General features: G+C 60.8%; 1 protein-coding gene across 4 annotated transcripts in view; it reads left to right on the forward strand.

Moving 5' to 3' along the window:
• The first annotated feature begins 12,875 nt into the window (after window positions 1-12,875).
• Window positions 12,876-13,998, forward strand: part of ANKRD11 (ankyrin repeat domain 11) — a 172,194-nt gene continuing 171,071 nt past the window's right edge. For 3 of the 4 annotated variants that reach the window (XM_044255538.1, XM_044255540.1, XM_044255539.1), the window contains exon 1: window positions 12,876-13,013. The gene's annotated coding sequence lies outside the window, so the exon portion shown is untranslated. The remainder of the gene's footprint in view (window positions 13,014-13,998) is intronic. The other variant, XM_044255541.1, reaches the window with a different exon arrangement.

Genomic DNA, 13,998 nt, shown 5'->3' on the forward strand with positions numbered 1-13,998 from the left:
GGAGCGGCGCCTGCGCGGTGGGCGAGCCCCGGAGCGGCGCCTGCGCGGTGGGCGAGCCCCGGAGCGGCGCCTGCGCGGTGGGCGAGCCCGGAGCGGCGCCTGCGCGGTGGCGGCTGTTCGGGCGGGTTCCCCGCGCCCCGCGGCGCCCCCGGCCGCCCTGGCGTTCCCTAGCGGTGGCTTAGGTGCGGCCGGCTGCGGAGCGCCGCGAGGACAGCCCGGGAGGTAGGGTGTCGGGACTCCGCGCCGGGCTGCGTGCCGCGGCCACGCCGTCCCCGGGCGCCGCTGCTGGGGGGGACCGCCGGGTCCCGGGGTTACGGGGCGAAGCGAGGGAGCCCGAGGGAACCGCGCCCAGAGAGCGACCCTCGGACCCCGACTTCGGACCCGGCCTCGAACCCCGACTCGCACCTGGGACACGGACTCGGACCCCGACCCCCACCCGGGACCCGGACTCGGGTTCGCGCTTCAGCGGAGGGAGGCGGCCGGGCGCCCTCGCGCAGGCGGACCCTCGTCCGGCGGGTGTCTCCTCTCTGCCGGGGGCGCGGCGGCCTTAGAAGTCGTCCCAGCGCGGGTCATCGGATCGGGGCCCGGAGACGGTGTGTCCCTGCCCGCCGGCAGCCCCTGCTCCGGCCGCCTCTGCTCCCAGCGCCTGAGTGGTCAGCTTGGAGGCCACTGACTGCTGAGCTTTCCGTCTGGAGACAGATGCACGGCTTACGGCTCACGGAACCGTGCGCCTTCCGCACAGTCCTACAGCAGATCTTTTTTTTTTTTTTTTCCCCGCCCCAAGATTTTGTTTATTTGGGCGCCTGGGTGACTCAGTGGGTCGAGCCTCTGCCTTCGGCTCAGGTCATGATCTCAGGGTCCTGGGATCGAGCCCCGCATCGGGCTCTCTGCTCAGCGGGGAGCCTGCTTCCCCCCGCCCCCCGCCTGCCTCTCTGCCTACTTGTGATCTCTGTCTGTCAAATAAATTTAAAAAATCTTAAAAAAAAAAAAAAGAATTTGTTCATTTATTAGAGCACGAGCAGGTGGAGGGCCAGAGGGGGAGGGAGAAGCAGGCTTCCCGCAGAGCAGGGAGGACGTCCTGGGACTGACCCCAGGACCCCAAAATCATGACCCGAGCCCCCCCCAAGTGGCGCCCAGTCCATTCCAGACACTCCCTTTGTTCCAAGATTTTATTGGGGGGGGGCGGGGAGGGAGAAGCCGACTCGGGTTGGCGCAGGGAGACTGACAGGCTGGATCCCAGGACCCTGAGATTAGACGGGGGCCGAAGGAAGGCCCATCGTGAGCAGACTGAGGCCCCCGGTGTCCCCATATCAGATACTCTACCTTTTTTTTTTTTTTTGAGATTTTATTTATCCGACAGACAGAGATCATAAGTCATAAGTGGGGGCGGTGAGCAGGCTCCCCGCCAAGCACAGAGCCCGTGTGCAGCTCGATCCCAGGACCCCGGGATCGTGACCTGAGCCAAAGGCGGAGGCTTAACCCACTGAGCCTCCCAGGCGCCCCAGGCACTCTTCTATTCTCGACTCCGGTCCACTATTTTACAGATGAGGAAACAGAGTCAAAAATGAACCCGTCTGAGTTGGCTGCTGAGAAGCGACACCAGAGTCTCAGAGCCGGTCTGACTGGTCTGGGCCTGCACTCCCCACCATTCCTCCGTAGGTGTGACAGCAGTGGTGTGGCTTGTGTGGGCCTCCCTCCCTCCCTGCTGGAGAGTGTGGGGACATCCTTCACCTTGAGTGTCCCGATGGTGCTTCTGCAGGACTCTCGGAGAGCAGCCCCCGGGCCCAGGGCTGTGTGAGGGGCTGCCCACAGTTCACACAGCTGAGCTCACTGCCCTTCTTTGCCTCTCCCGGCCTCTCCCCACCTTTCACCACCAGGCCTTCCTCTCGGGGGGGCCCCCCACAGCTGCCCCACCCACGTACCGCCTCCGGCGGGCTGGGCCCTGCGCTTGCTCTGCCCGGGCCAGTCCCGGGACTGCACCTCCCGAGACAGAGCTTTCTCGTACCTTGACGAGGCTTGTGCAATGTGCCCTGATGGGAAGTGACCGAGCCCCACACCTCACCCCTGCTCCCTAATCACCCCGTCCAGAGGGTTTGTGACTCAAAGCCTCCAAGAAATGTGAAGGTGTTCGGGAGGAGGGTAAGGTACGCTCTGACGGACACTGCCTGACGTGAAGCTGTTACCATGGTCCCACTTCTTCTCCTGGCCACTCCGTGGGAAGCAGTGCGGGGGCACGGCAAGAGGCCAGCCTCCTGCCGAACAACACTGGCTTCTGTCCTAGCCTATGACCTTGAGCAAGTTGCTGCCTTCTCCAAGCCTCAATTTTCACATCATTAAAATGGGGATAATAATTATCTGCAAAGTGAAGCTAATAGCAGCCCTGGGTTTCCCACGGGGTTGTCGAAAGGATAACATGCAGCCGAAGTACAGGAAAACAACCCGTGACGGGAAGTCTCTTATACTCAGGAGTGTATTCCTGGGATGTGGAGGCGAAGGAGACCATGGGAGAACACAGTGTGGATGTGTTCATTCAAACGCACATCAACAGCTGCTCCGGAGGCTGGCTGTGCCCACGCCCCCAGGTGACTCTGCGCCCACAGGCTTCAGTCCTGCCTGGGCACTGGGGCTCTCGTTTAAGCCTCCAGGTGCCCATGCCCTGGACCCTGGAAAGATGAAGCCTCAGAAAGCGCTTCCTGGGCTCCCAGCCTTCCCTCACAGGCTAGCTTTGCTCTTTCTGTACTTCCTAACACCATTGACAAGTATGTCCTTCCCCGGCCCGCTGAACCTGGCACACACCTGGACGGCTCGGCGTGGCTCCCCTTAGACACCTGAGGCAACCCCCGTGTGAATTCCAGGTATGAGTCTGGCACGTCCTGGGTCTGTCTGCATTCACACCCCGACAGCAGGTGTGTGGCCGCGGGAAGGAGGGAAGCGGAGAGGACAGCCGCCGGCTCCCACCGCGGGAACTCCTCCCTGCTCCTTGGCTCCTGGGGGGCCTGGGCGCTCGAGTTCTGGCGTAGGCACGCTGCTCCTGCTAAGTTCTTGTCTGGGGATTTGAGATAGGAGTTAACCTTTTGAGCCGTTTTGGTTTTCATATTTAGGCTTCCTACTAATGTAATTAATAATTATTTGCTTCTTCCCAAGGTAGCAGGTTGGCAGCAACTGAACTTTTGAACTTTTTTTCTTTCTCGGAGCACGGCTGCTTCCACACTTAGCCTGGCCTCTGAGGCCCTTGGGTGGTTGGTCACCGTAACTGCTGCTCAGCTCATCCAGAGGCTAGGGCACAGAGCCTGGAATGGCTTGTTGCACAACGTCATATGGCTGATGTGAGGGTGTCTTCTGTAAGATACTCCCCCTTGTAGAATGTTGGAATAAACTCATTTCTTTGAGTTTTGGTAAATTTTGTTTCTGACCTAGAGGCCTTCCTCCAGCAATGGTTTCTTCTTTGCTGATTAGCGGGGCTTTAGCCGTATGCATGGGATTTGTAGTCATAGATTTTGCTCTTGAAAGGATAAAAAGTCCATTTCTACTAGCAAATGGCCTGTGCAGAGATGTGTGTGTGTGTGACTGTCTGTAACCTCCCTGTTTCTCAAGACCGCCGGGTGTGAGATTTGGGACCGATGCCCCGGGGGGGCACCCCAAAGGTGCGGGGTTGCTTCCTCTCCATCTGAACACTCCTCCATTAACTCCCAGAGCTCTGGAGAGCACACACCAGGTTATTCGTCTCATCTGTTCCGTTGACCATGTGCAATACTGGTTGATACGGCACAAAGACCCTAACACTTGGCAAGTTAAAACAACGTTCCTTGTGTCACACAATTTTCTGAGGATCGGGAAGCCAGGTGTGGTTGACCAGGTGGCTCAGGTTCAGTCTTCCACAAGGGTGCGGTCGGGTCGACGGCCAGGGCGGCAGCCGTCTGAAGCTCTCCTGCCGCTAGAGGTGCTGGAGGCCGGGTCTCCAAGCTAGTGCCTTGGCCTGGCTGTTGGCAGAAGGCCTCAGCTCCTCACCACGGGGCATCTCCGTGGGTCTGCTCACAGGACATGGCCCCCTTTGGCAGGGAGAGCACGAGAGTGTGGGGGCACTGTCCCGGGGGCAGGGGGCATCACGGGTCTCCTCGGAGGCTGCTGACCACAGGTGGGCCAAGCTGGGGTTTGCCTGTCCAGGTTCAGTAGCTACTGGGGAGTCGTCACAGGCCAGAGCTCTGGGGTCCCTCCTTAACCCCTCAGTGTGGGTCCAGAAGTCTTGCCTGGGTTCAGCTACCAGAAAAGAGGGACCCTGTCTGGATGTTACAGTTTATAGCCTATTCCTGGAAGTTACTAGCTTGCTATCTCCCTGGCCTCAGGGGTTACTTGTTAGGTGAATGATAAGATAGGTGAAGGTGGAAGGCGTTCACTTCTTGTGTATGGTCCAGCAGACAACTTCCAGCTGAACGTCCGGCAGAGCCGACAGGAACCGCTGCTTGCTCACCTGGGGTCTGGACAGTGATCAGACCGACCATCTCCACTCTGGGTCTCTGCCCTGTAACCCACAGGCAGCCATCATCAGCAGAGCAGGTCCATTTCTTGGGGTTGGATGGGGCACGCTGTCCCCACAAATTCCTCTGCGCCCTTCGGTGAAGGCACTGAGTATTCAGCAGCCGGCCGGGCCCAGATCCTAGAGGTCTATGGCTATTATGGGCTTTCAGCAAATCAATGGTGGACGTACCTCTGCAGAAACTGTGTGAACCGCGTTGAATTTGGACAGCCACAGCGGAATAGGAGTGAGACCCAGTGGCAAGCACGTTCCCAGACTTCTCTGCGTTCCCTGCCAGCCTGCTAAAGAACACCTTGCATTCGTCCTCAGAACTTCAGCTCCCTGTTCTAAGAGACTGCTAGCTCACTCCTGGGTGTTTAAGGCAGAACAAAGAGAGAAAGGACAAAAAGAGGTCCAAAGAAAGGAGGAGAGATTCAGAAGGATACGGAAAGCCCCCCAGAGCTGTTACTGGTCCCAAAGTAAAGATGATGGAAAGAGGGGAGGAAAGGTAAAAGGACTAGTTGGGGGGCCACCTGGGGAGCTCAGGGGGTTAAGCCTCTGCCTTCGGCTCAGGTCATGATCCCAGGGTCCTGGGATCAAGCCCTGTGTCCTGGAATTGAGACCTGCATCGGGCTCTCTGCTCAGCAGGGAGCCTGCTTCCCCCTCTCTCTGTCTGCCTCTCTGCCTACTTGTGACCTCTGTCTGTGAAAACAAAGGAGCAGGTGGGGATAGTTTCTGAGGGTGTTTTCGGGGGGATTGGTGAAAGGCCCTCAAACGGTTGCAGAAAATGAAAGAACTGGAGAAGAAAGTAGATTTTTATGGGATAAAACGGCACTTTCCTTAACAGACACTTACTCTGTGGCCGTGCCTCAGGTGCTGGGGACACAGCCGTGAGCAGACACTTGTCCTCAGTGAGCTTCCATTCCGATGAGAAACAAGAGAACCGAAGCAGCAGGGCACGTGGTGTGGTATGGGAGGGGCTCAAAATGGCTACAGAGGCAAGGGGAGCCCAGGCTGGGGTGGGGGGCCAAGAGTGTGCGGGCTGGACCCCACCTCCTGCTTCTGTGCTCCAGGTGGAGGAGCCTGTGGAGGATTTTGAGCTCCAGACTGATTGTGTTCTCTGCATCCTTTCTGCTAGAGGTGGGGTGGGGGACGGTGGGGAGGGCCTGGCCCTGCAGCAGCCCAAGGTGGGGCTGGGCTTGGTGGGACGGGCTGAGGGAGCTGGTTACCCAGAGGCACAGGGCAGCTTGGGGCGGCTTCAGGTTTACCTTGGTGGCCGGCTGATCCCAGGATGGGCAACACATGACTGCCCCCGGTCAGATGAGGGCTGAGGCCGGGACAGGCTGCCAGGAGCAGGTGTGAGAGGCACAGTTTTGGGAGCTGGTCCTTCTCACTGTAATGGACAGGTTGATTTGACAGAGGACTAGGTGACCGCTTCTACAAAGGGTTTTAACTAGAGCTCCCTTAAGCACCCTCTCCCCCGCAACAGTGCACTAGATACACAGACACTGACCAAGAGGTTGAGGCCAGGCGCCAGGACCTCCCTGGGGTGCACTTAGCCGTCTCCCGCAGAGGGTCCTGTGTTGCTGGAAGTCACGGCCAGCCCTAGCTGGAGGAGGCGTCTGAGCTGATCAGCCGAGTGGGAGATTATCTGGAGAGAGAGGAGGCTTTGGCCTAATACTGGCCTGAAATCCAAGCATGCAGTTTGGGTTTGACCACATCTCTGCCCTGCTGTTTTGTGTTTATTTCGTTTGACAGTTTATTTGTGACTTGGGCCCTAAGTCACTCCGACATGAAGTTACAGTTTCATAAACAGAATAAACAAAATGAAACAGAGCCCATAGACGATGTTTACAATCCATCTCTGGGCAGAGGAGAGGGACTGGAGTGTTAGTCTGGGAGGTCTGGGGGACGTAGGCATGGGAAGCCAGCATCTCTGGACCATGTGGGTGCTCTGCCCAAGGTCACTGGAAGGTGACTCGCAACATTCAGCATGAAACCCGGGAGCAGCCCCATAGCATTCCTTTATTTAACTTAGATGACATCTATTCTTTTGTTTTCTGAATACTTTTTAAAGTTGGAAAGTTAAGCAATTTACTAATTCCCATAATACTGAACATCTCTGTTCTGTCCCCAGTACTGCATAACCGTGTTCTGGAAGGTCTGTGTGCCCATAAAACACGGTTTCTGCCTGGAGGTGATGAGGCAGGGAGCCGGAGTGCACATTCCCAGCCTGCCCACTCCAGGAAAGTGCTGAGTCACTAACATCGGGGGATCCTGGGGTTCCTGTGGCCTGGACCTGGGCCAGGGCCTACCCCACAGCAAACCCATCTCCAGAGGTGTCTGCTATGCTACCAGGCCGGTGCGTAATGGCCCGCTCCGGTGGCCATCCGTGAGCCCCCACGCTGCTCAGGCCTGGTGCACATGGGTCGGGCCACTGCGTCCACCACTTCCCCACACTCTGTGCGGTCCTACAAAGACGGGACCACTTCTCTCTCCCTTGCTAACTGGTCAAATACCTCTCAACCAGTCTTCCAGCCCTCAGGGCCCTGTGTCACCCTCCTGAGAACAGTTCCCTTTGTCAACAGCCTGCAGTTGTAGCCTCCAAACTGCCAGACCTTTGCTGACCCCCACAAAGGGTCTTGGGGGACCCTGGGGTTCCTGGACCCCACTTGGTGAAACCATGGTCTCAATCATGGCAATTCTAGTGTCACTAGATATGACACAGTCATAGTGTCAAAGATATGTGAGTTTGGGTCACCTGGGTGGCTCAGTCGGTTAAGCATCCGACTCAGGTTTCGGTTTGGACTCAGGTTGTGATTCTGCATGCTGCGGGGATTGAGCCCTGAGGGCATAAGGCTCCCAACTCAGCAGGGAGTCTGCTTCCAGATTCTCTTTCTCTCTGTCCCTCCTCCTGCTGGTACACTCCCTCTCTTTTTGAAATAAATCAATCTTAAAAAAGAAAAAAGCTATGTGAGTTCTATTAATCTAAAAAGGGAACATAATGGCACCCGGCTGTCTCCTGTGGAAGAGTGTGTGACTCTTGATGTTGGGGTTGTAAGTTTGAGCCCCACCTTGGGTGTAGAAATTACTTAAACAAACAGAACAACAACAACCAAAAAACCCCACACTTAAAAAAAAAAAGGGAATTCAGATCAGATTCGAGATTATTCCTGTGGGCTTCTCTTTGGCTTGATGTCTTGCAGTCGGGGGCGCCTGGGTGGTTCAGGCGTTCATTGTCTGCTTCAGCTCAGGTCATGGTCTCAGGGTCCCGGGATCGAGCCCCGCATCGGGCTCCAGCCCCACACCGGGCTCCCTGCTCAGCGGGAAGCCTGCTTCCCCCTCTCCCACTCCCCCTGCTTGTGTTCCCCCTCTCACTGTCTCTCTGTGTCAAATAAATAAAATCTAAAAAAAAAAAATCTTGAAGTCTCTGGGGACAATTTGGGGAATTCGTTATTCAATCTTCACAGGATTCAGCATTCGAAAGGTCCTGAATCGACCGTCCTGGGTAATAAGCGCTGTGGGTATTCCCAGGGCCAGCCTGGGCCAGAAGCCTGCTGTCCCAGGAGAGCTCGGCTGTATCCCCAGCGGCTCCTTGACGGAGACTGCGAAGGTTAGAGTCTCTGTGGCGGTAAATCTGTGACTCTTTCCCAAGCCCAGGGGAGGGACTGCAGACGAGTGTCTCTCACGGTCAGACCATGGCCACCCACCGAAGCTTCTTGACCGTCCGGCCGGCCACACAACCGCAGGACGGCTTTTCTGCCCGGTCTGGCCCAGGAGCGTGTGCGAGAGCCGTGCTGTGCCCCTCATGGGACACCGGCCGGCACCGGCAGGCACCCAGCATCTGTTGAGAACTCAGTCCTTCTCCCAGCTGAGTAAGCTCCGCGCTTTCCGCAAGCTGACATTCATTACATAAAACACATTATGCAATATTATGACACCCTCACTAGGGAAGAAGTCCTCGGAAGACTATTTTTTTACTCTCAACCCTCCTAGCTGGCTTTGTGAGAAATTGATTGAAGAAAAGAAGAGTCCATATATTTAGATTTTTAAAATGACGTAGAACTGATAGGCTAGGGGTGCCGGGTGGCTCAGCTGGGGGAGCGAGGGACTCTTGGTTTCTGCTCAGGTCATGAACTCGCGGGTGGTGGGATCTGCCAGGTGGGCTCTGCACTCAGTGGGGAGTCCCCCTGGGGATTCTCTCCCCCTGCTCCTCCTCCCACTCGCATGAGTGCACGCATGATTTATTAAAAAAATAGATAAAATTTTTAAGAAACAAAACAAAACAACCTGGTAGGCTCCAGAACAAGTGCTGTACAGAGTTTAAAAATTACGGGGTGGTTTCGGTGGTGCTGGGGTGAGGGTCCCAGGAACATCTGAATTACATGCTTTACACCAGTGCCTCCTCCCCTTGAGGGTTAGAAGGGCCTTTCAGAGCTCTGGTTGCTGGACAGCCGCACGCGTAATGACCTACTGTGAAGCCAGCTTGGGTTCCAAATTCTAATGCGAAGGATGCCGGTGACCTGGGTTGACCACAGGGCTGAGGGAGGGCTGGCGGGCCAAAACCCGGAGGCGGTTCTTACCCCATGGTCACGGGGTAACAGAAGGGAGGGGTCTGAATGAGGGCCTGCTCTGGCCACTTCTGCCACTTGGAGAGAAAAGGAAGTAGAAGGCAAGCAAGGTGGCTGAGCCACCTCCCTTTCAGCAGTGACCTCCCACTCATGTCCCACCACTCTCTCAGGCCACGGCAGCAGGGCGGGGTGTCCAGGGGAGCATGGAGAGAGTCCCTTGGAAGACCTCGGCTTAGGAGCAAAACAAAGTTAGCACACATGGAGCGTCTGGGAGGGCACCTAGCAGCAGCCGGGACTGGAGTTCTCTGCAGCCACAAACGGCTTGTGTTTCATCAACAATTAGCTCCTCTTGGTTCTGGGGGAACACAGACATCCTGCAACATAACTGCTTTTGGCAGGAACTTGGTTTCCTGAATCAGAAACTCCCAGTGGGTCTAGGTAAGTGCGTTAAGGAAATCAGGCTTCCCTGGAAAGCCCTGGAGAACTGCCATGTGGGGATCAGGATGAGGCACTGGTAGACCTGAGCTGTTTTCTTCCGCCATGTGCTTGCCATATTGCTTCTCTTGGAACGTCCCATAAAGATTTCTAGTCTCCTGTAAGGTGTGGCACCGGGAGCCATCTGGCACCCTCCTGCAGGGCCCCCAGGTTCCTGGACGCTGTTTGCCGCCTGCCCCTGCTCCCCCACTCTGCCGTCTTCACCACCCCCCCAGCCCTCTCCCTGTCTCTCTCCCCTGCAACTACTGCAGCCGCTCTCCGCCAGGCCTCTCATCATGGGCTCTCCCTCATGCTGTTTGAAAACAGGATTTTGGGGGCACCTGGGGGTCTCCATCGGTGAGGCATCTGCCTTCGACTCAGGTTATGATCAGGGTCCTAGGATCAAGCCCAGTGCAGGACCCCTTGCTCAGCGGAGAATCTGCTCCCCTCCCCCCGCCCCTGCTCCTGGGCTCTCTCACTCACTCTGTCTCTCAAATAAACACATAAAGTCTTCTATTATTTTTATTTTTTAATTTTTTAAAGGATTTTATTTATTCATTTGACAGATAGACATCACAAGTAGGTGGAGAGAGACAGAGCAGGAAGCAGAGAGCCCGATGCGGGGCTCAATCACAGGACCCCGGGATCATGACCTGAGCTGAAGGCAGAGGCTTTAACCCACTGAGCCACCCAGGCACCCCTAAAATCTTCTATTAGAAGACAGAGAGAGAGAGAGAGAGAGCGCGCGCGCGCACAAGCAGAGGGCTCTGCAGGCAGAAGAAGCATTCAGCTGTCCCAGATACATGCAATCTTAAAACCAAACCAAAACAAAACTCTGGTCCTGAGCCTGATTAAAGCCCTGTACTGGCAGGTGCCGCTTGCAGGATGAATTTATCATTTGCCTTTGAGGCCTCGCCTGCCCCCAGCTACCTCTTAGCTCTCTGCTGTTGTCCCCCTCACCCCCATCGGCCTGTCATCCACATGGAGGCCCAAGTATCCAGCACTTAACTGTACAAAACTAAACTCCCAGCTTCTCAGCCCAAACCTCTACCTCTGCTAGAGTCCTCCAAGCCAGTGTTGAGTTCATCCTGGTCCTTTGTTTCTCTTACAGCCCACAGAATGGCCATCTCCAGAGAGATCCTAGGATGGTAGGTCAGGTCCTGCCCGATTCGTGGCCCTGCAACCATACAGAGGCTGACCTTTGCACTCAGGGTGAAATCCGGACTCCAAGTCGGGACCCTTGGCCAGCCACCTCCTTCATCTTCTTTGCTTGGACTTTGTTCTCTGCTTGTGGGGCACCTTCTTACCCCGCCTGGGGTTCTCTTCCCCAAATGATGCCTTGCTACTTTACTCTGTGGTTCTCCTCAAAGGTCATCGAATCTGAGTTCTTCAACTAACTTGCGTAAAACAGCACCCGTCTTCTGCCCCCATCGCCCTGTCCTTAGTACAGGTCTTCGGACGGTGCTGAAAACACAGCGGGCACTTCAAAGCCTTCAAGATGTATTGAACGCTGCTCTCTCCGCCTTAAGCACATCAGTTAGGTCGCCCCTTTGCCCAGTGCTGTTGAAGAGAAGCTGCAAAGCAGCCAGGGTGTCCTTTAAAATTTCCTAGTAGTGGGGGGTGCCTGGGTGGCTCAGGTCACGATCTCGGGGTCCTGGGATGGAGCCCCGCGTTGGGCTCTCCCCCCACTCTGCCTGCCTGTGATCTCTGTCTGTCAAATAAATAAAATCTTAAAAAATAACTTCCTAGTAATGGGGCGCCCGGGGAGTCCGTTAGGTAAGCCTCGGCCGTCAGCGCCGGTCGCCATCTCCGGGTCCTGGGAGGGAGCCCCGCGCCGCGCCGGGCTTCCCCTCCGCCGACCCCGCGTGCGCGCTCCTCCTCGCAGCAAGGAGGGACCGCGCACACCACGTCCAGGAGCGACAGCTGGAAACGGGAGACGAGTTCTCACGGCGACGTGACTGGACGCCGCTGCCCACAGCGCGGGCCCTGTGCGGCGGACGCGGACGCGGGACAGTCCACGCTCCCGTCCTCACGCAGGCGCCGAGCTCGGGCGCATCCCACGCTCACGCACTCGGGGCTCGGACTCGGGCCCTCCCGCACCACAGTCCTCCGTGGCTGGCGGCGACCGGGCGGCAGACCCAGCGCCCTCCCCGCACCCTCCGCAGCGCGCGCGGGGAAGCCCCCGCGGAGAGCCGTGGCGAGCCGCTCGGCAGCCGGGCCGGGCTTCCCCGCAAGCGGCTCCGGACGCCCGCAGCGCGCCCGCCTCCGCACGTTCTCGAGCCGCGCTCACGCACACGCCCCGCCGGCTGCGCACCTCCGCCTGCACCGGGCCGGAGCGCGTCCGACGAAAGTCCCCGCCCAGCTGCCGGCCTGGCCGGGGCCCGGGTCATCCACCGTCCCCGGGACGGCACCGTCAGGGACCCGGACCGGGAGCGCCGAGTCCTCCCTCGCGCGCAGGCGCCGCGGGGCTCCGGGGTCCCTCGGGTCAGCGCCGCGCCGGAGGGCTGCCCCGCCGCTTGCCCGGCCCACCCCGGGAGGGGACCGGCCGAGGAGGGAGGAGCCGCGTCCGGCTGCCCGGCGGTAGGTGCGGGAGGCCGTCCGCTGCGGCCTAGGCCCCCGCACACCGCCCGCACTCCCCGCACGCATCCGAGGGTGCGCGAGCGCGAAGACGCTCCGCCCGCCGAGGCCGCCTCCAGGCGGGACCGGGCTCGACCCCGGCGCGGGCGACGCGCCCCACCGCCGCCACCTCGCCCTCCAGCTCGGGGGACCCCAGAGCCCGGCTTTCGATCGTCTCCCTCGTCGCTTCCGGGATCTGCAGAGACCAATCGTCACGTCTGAGGGCGAAAGGCCCGCCCCCTCCGCGACGCAAGCAGCCAATCCGGCCGCTCGTTACCCTCGCATGCCGTGCGCCCGGACGCACGACCTTGACCAATCCGTCCCGGGACGTCCTTCTGGTCCCGCCCCAGGCCCGTAACCGCAGCTGTCTCTCTCGCCGCCGCCCCTTCGCCCCCGCCGGCGCACTTCCTCCCCGACGCCGTGACGTGCGCAGCCCTGTGCCCGGCCGCAGCGGGCCAATGGCGGAGGCGGATACGGCGGGCCAATGGGCGGCGGCGTCTCATGCGGCCGGCGCCCGCCGCAGCCGCCGCCGGGTCCCGGAGCCAGAGGCCGCCGAGCCGGAGCGCGATGGAGCGAGGGCCCCAGGCGGGGAGGCGCCGCCGCCGAGCGCGCGGCCCGACGTCCCCTCAGTGAGCGCCCGCGCCGCCGCGGCGCCGCCCGAGCCTGGCCGCGCCCGAGGGGCGGGCTCGCCTCCCGCCGGCCTCGCCGCTTCGCCGGCGCTCGGAGCCCGCCGCCACCGCCGCCGCCGCCTTCCCGCTCGGGCCGGGAGACGGGCCGGGGCTGCATGGCCTCGCCCGCGCGCCGCCGCTGAGCCCGCAGAGCCGCGCCGCCGGGAGCCGGTGAGAGCCGCCGCGGGCCGGGGCGGGGGGTCGGGCGGGCGCCGGGGCGTGGGGGCCGCCGTGCGGCCTGCAGGCCTCCCCTCCGGGCGGAGCGGCGCGACGGGCGCCGGCGGGCCCGGGCGCCTCAGGGGCCGACCTGGGGCTCGGGGGGCCCAGACAGCCGTGAGCGGCGGACGCGAGCTCCTGGGGGGCCTGGGGGGCCGTGCGGGGGCTCCGGGGGGCCCGAGGGGGGGCCCGGGGCCGCCGCGAAGGGCTCCGGGGGGGCCCGGGGCGGCCGCGCGGGGCTGCGGGTGGGGCTGCGGCTGGGCCTCGGGGCCCGGACAGCCGTGGAGGGACGGACTGGGGGCTCCGGGTGGGCGTCGCGGCCCGGACAGCCGTGGGGGGCTCGGGGGCTCCGGCTGGGCCTGCCCGGCCCCTCGGCGTCGGTGAGGGGCCGGCGGGGGCTCCGGGAGGGCCTGGGGGGGGGCCCCGGGGCCGCCGCGAGGGCTTGCGGGTGGGCCCGGGGGCGTTGGGGGGCGCGGGGCGGCCGCGAGGGCCGGGCGGGGCCCCGGGCGGCCGGGGAGCGGGCGCGCCGACCTCTGACCCGCGGGAGGGTGCCGCCGCGGTGTCGGTTGTAGTTGTTATTCCCGGCGTCCCTATTATTATCGCTGTTTGGAAACGGGAGCAGGCGGCTCCCGGGCCGCGAGCCGGAGGGGGCGGCGCAGCGGAGTCGTGGGGGCAGAGAGGGGGCCGGGGGCGCGCGCAGGCCCGCCGCGGGGCAGGAATGCGGGGCCGCGGCGCGGGGGTGTCGTCTCGCGGGGCGGGTAGGCGGGCCTGGGGGCGGGTGGGGGGAAGGCGGCGGCGGCGGCGGCCCTCGGCCTCCGGGAACAATGTAGACGTTGCCTGAAACGTGAATTTCCGTTCCTCATTTCATCATCCGCGGGCGGGGCGGTCGCGCGGGAGTGGGAGCGCGTGTGCGCGTGGGCCGGCCGCGCCGCCCGGACGC

The sequence above is a fragment of the Neovison vison genome, chromosome 7 (genome assembly GCF_020171115.1).
Source record: "Neovison vison isolate M4711 chromosome 7, ASM_NN_V1, whole genome shotgun sequence".
In the NCBI taxonomy this organism is placed as follows: Eukaryota; Metazoa; Chordata; class Mammalia; order Carnivora; family Mustelidae; genus Neogale; species Neogale vison.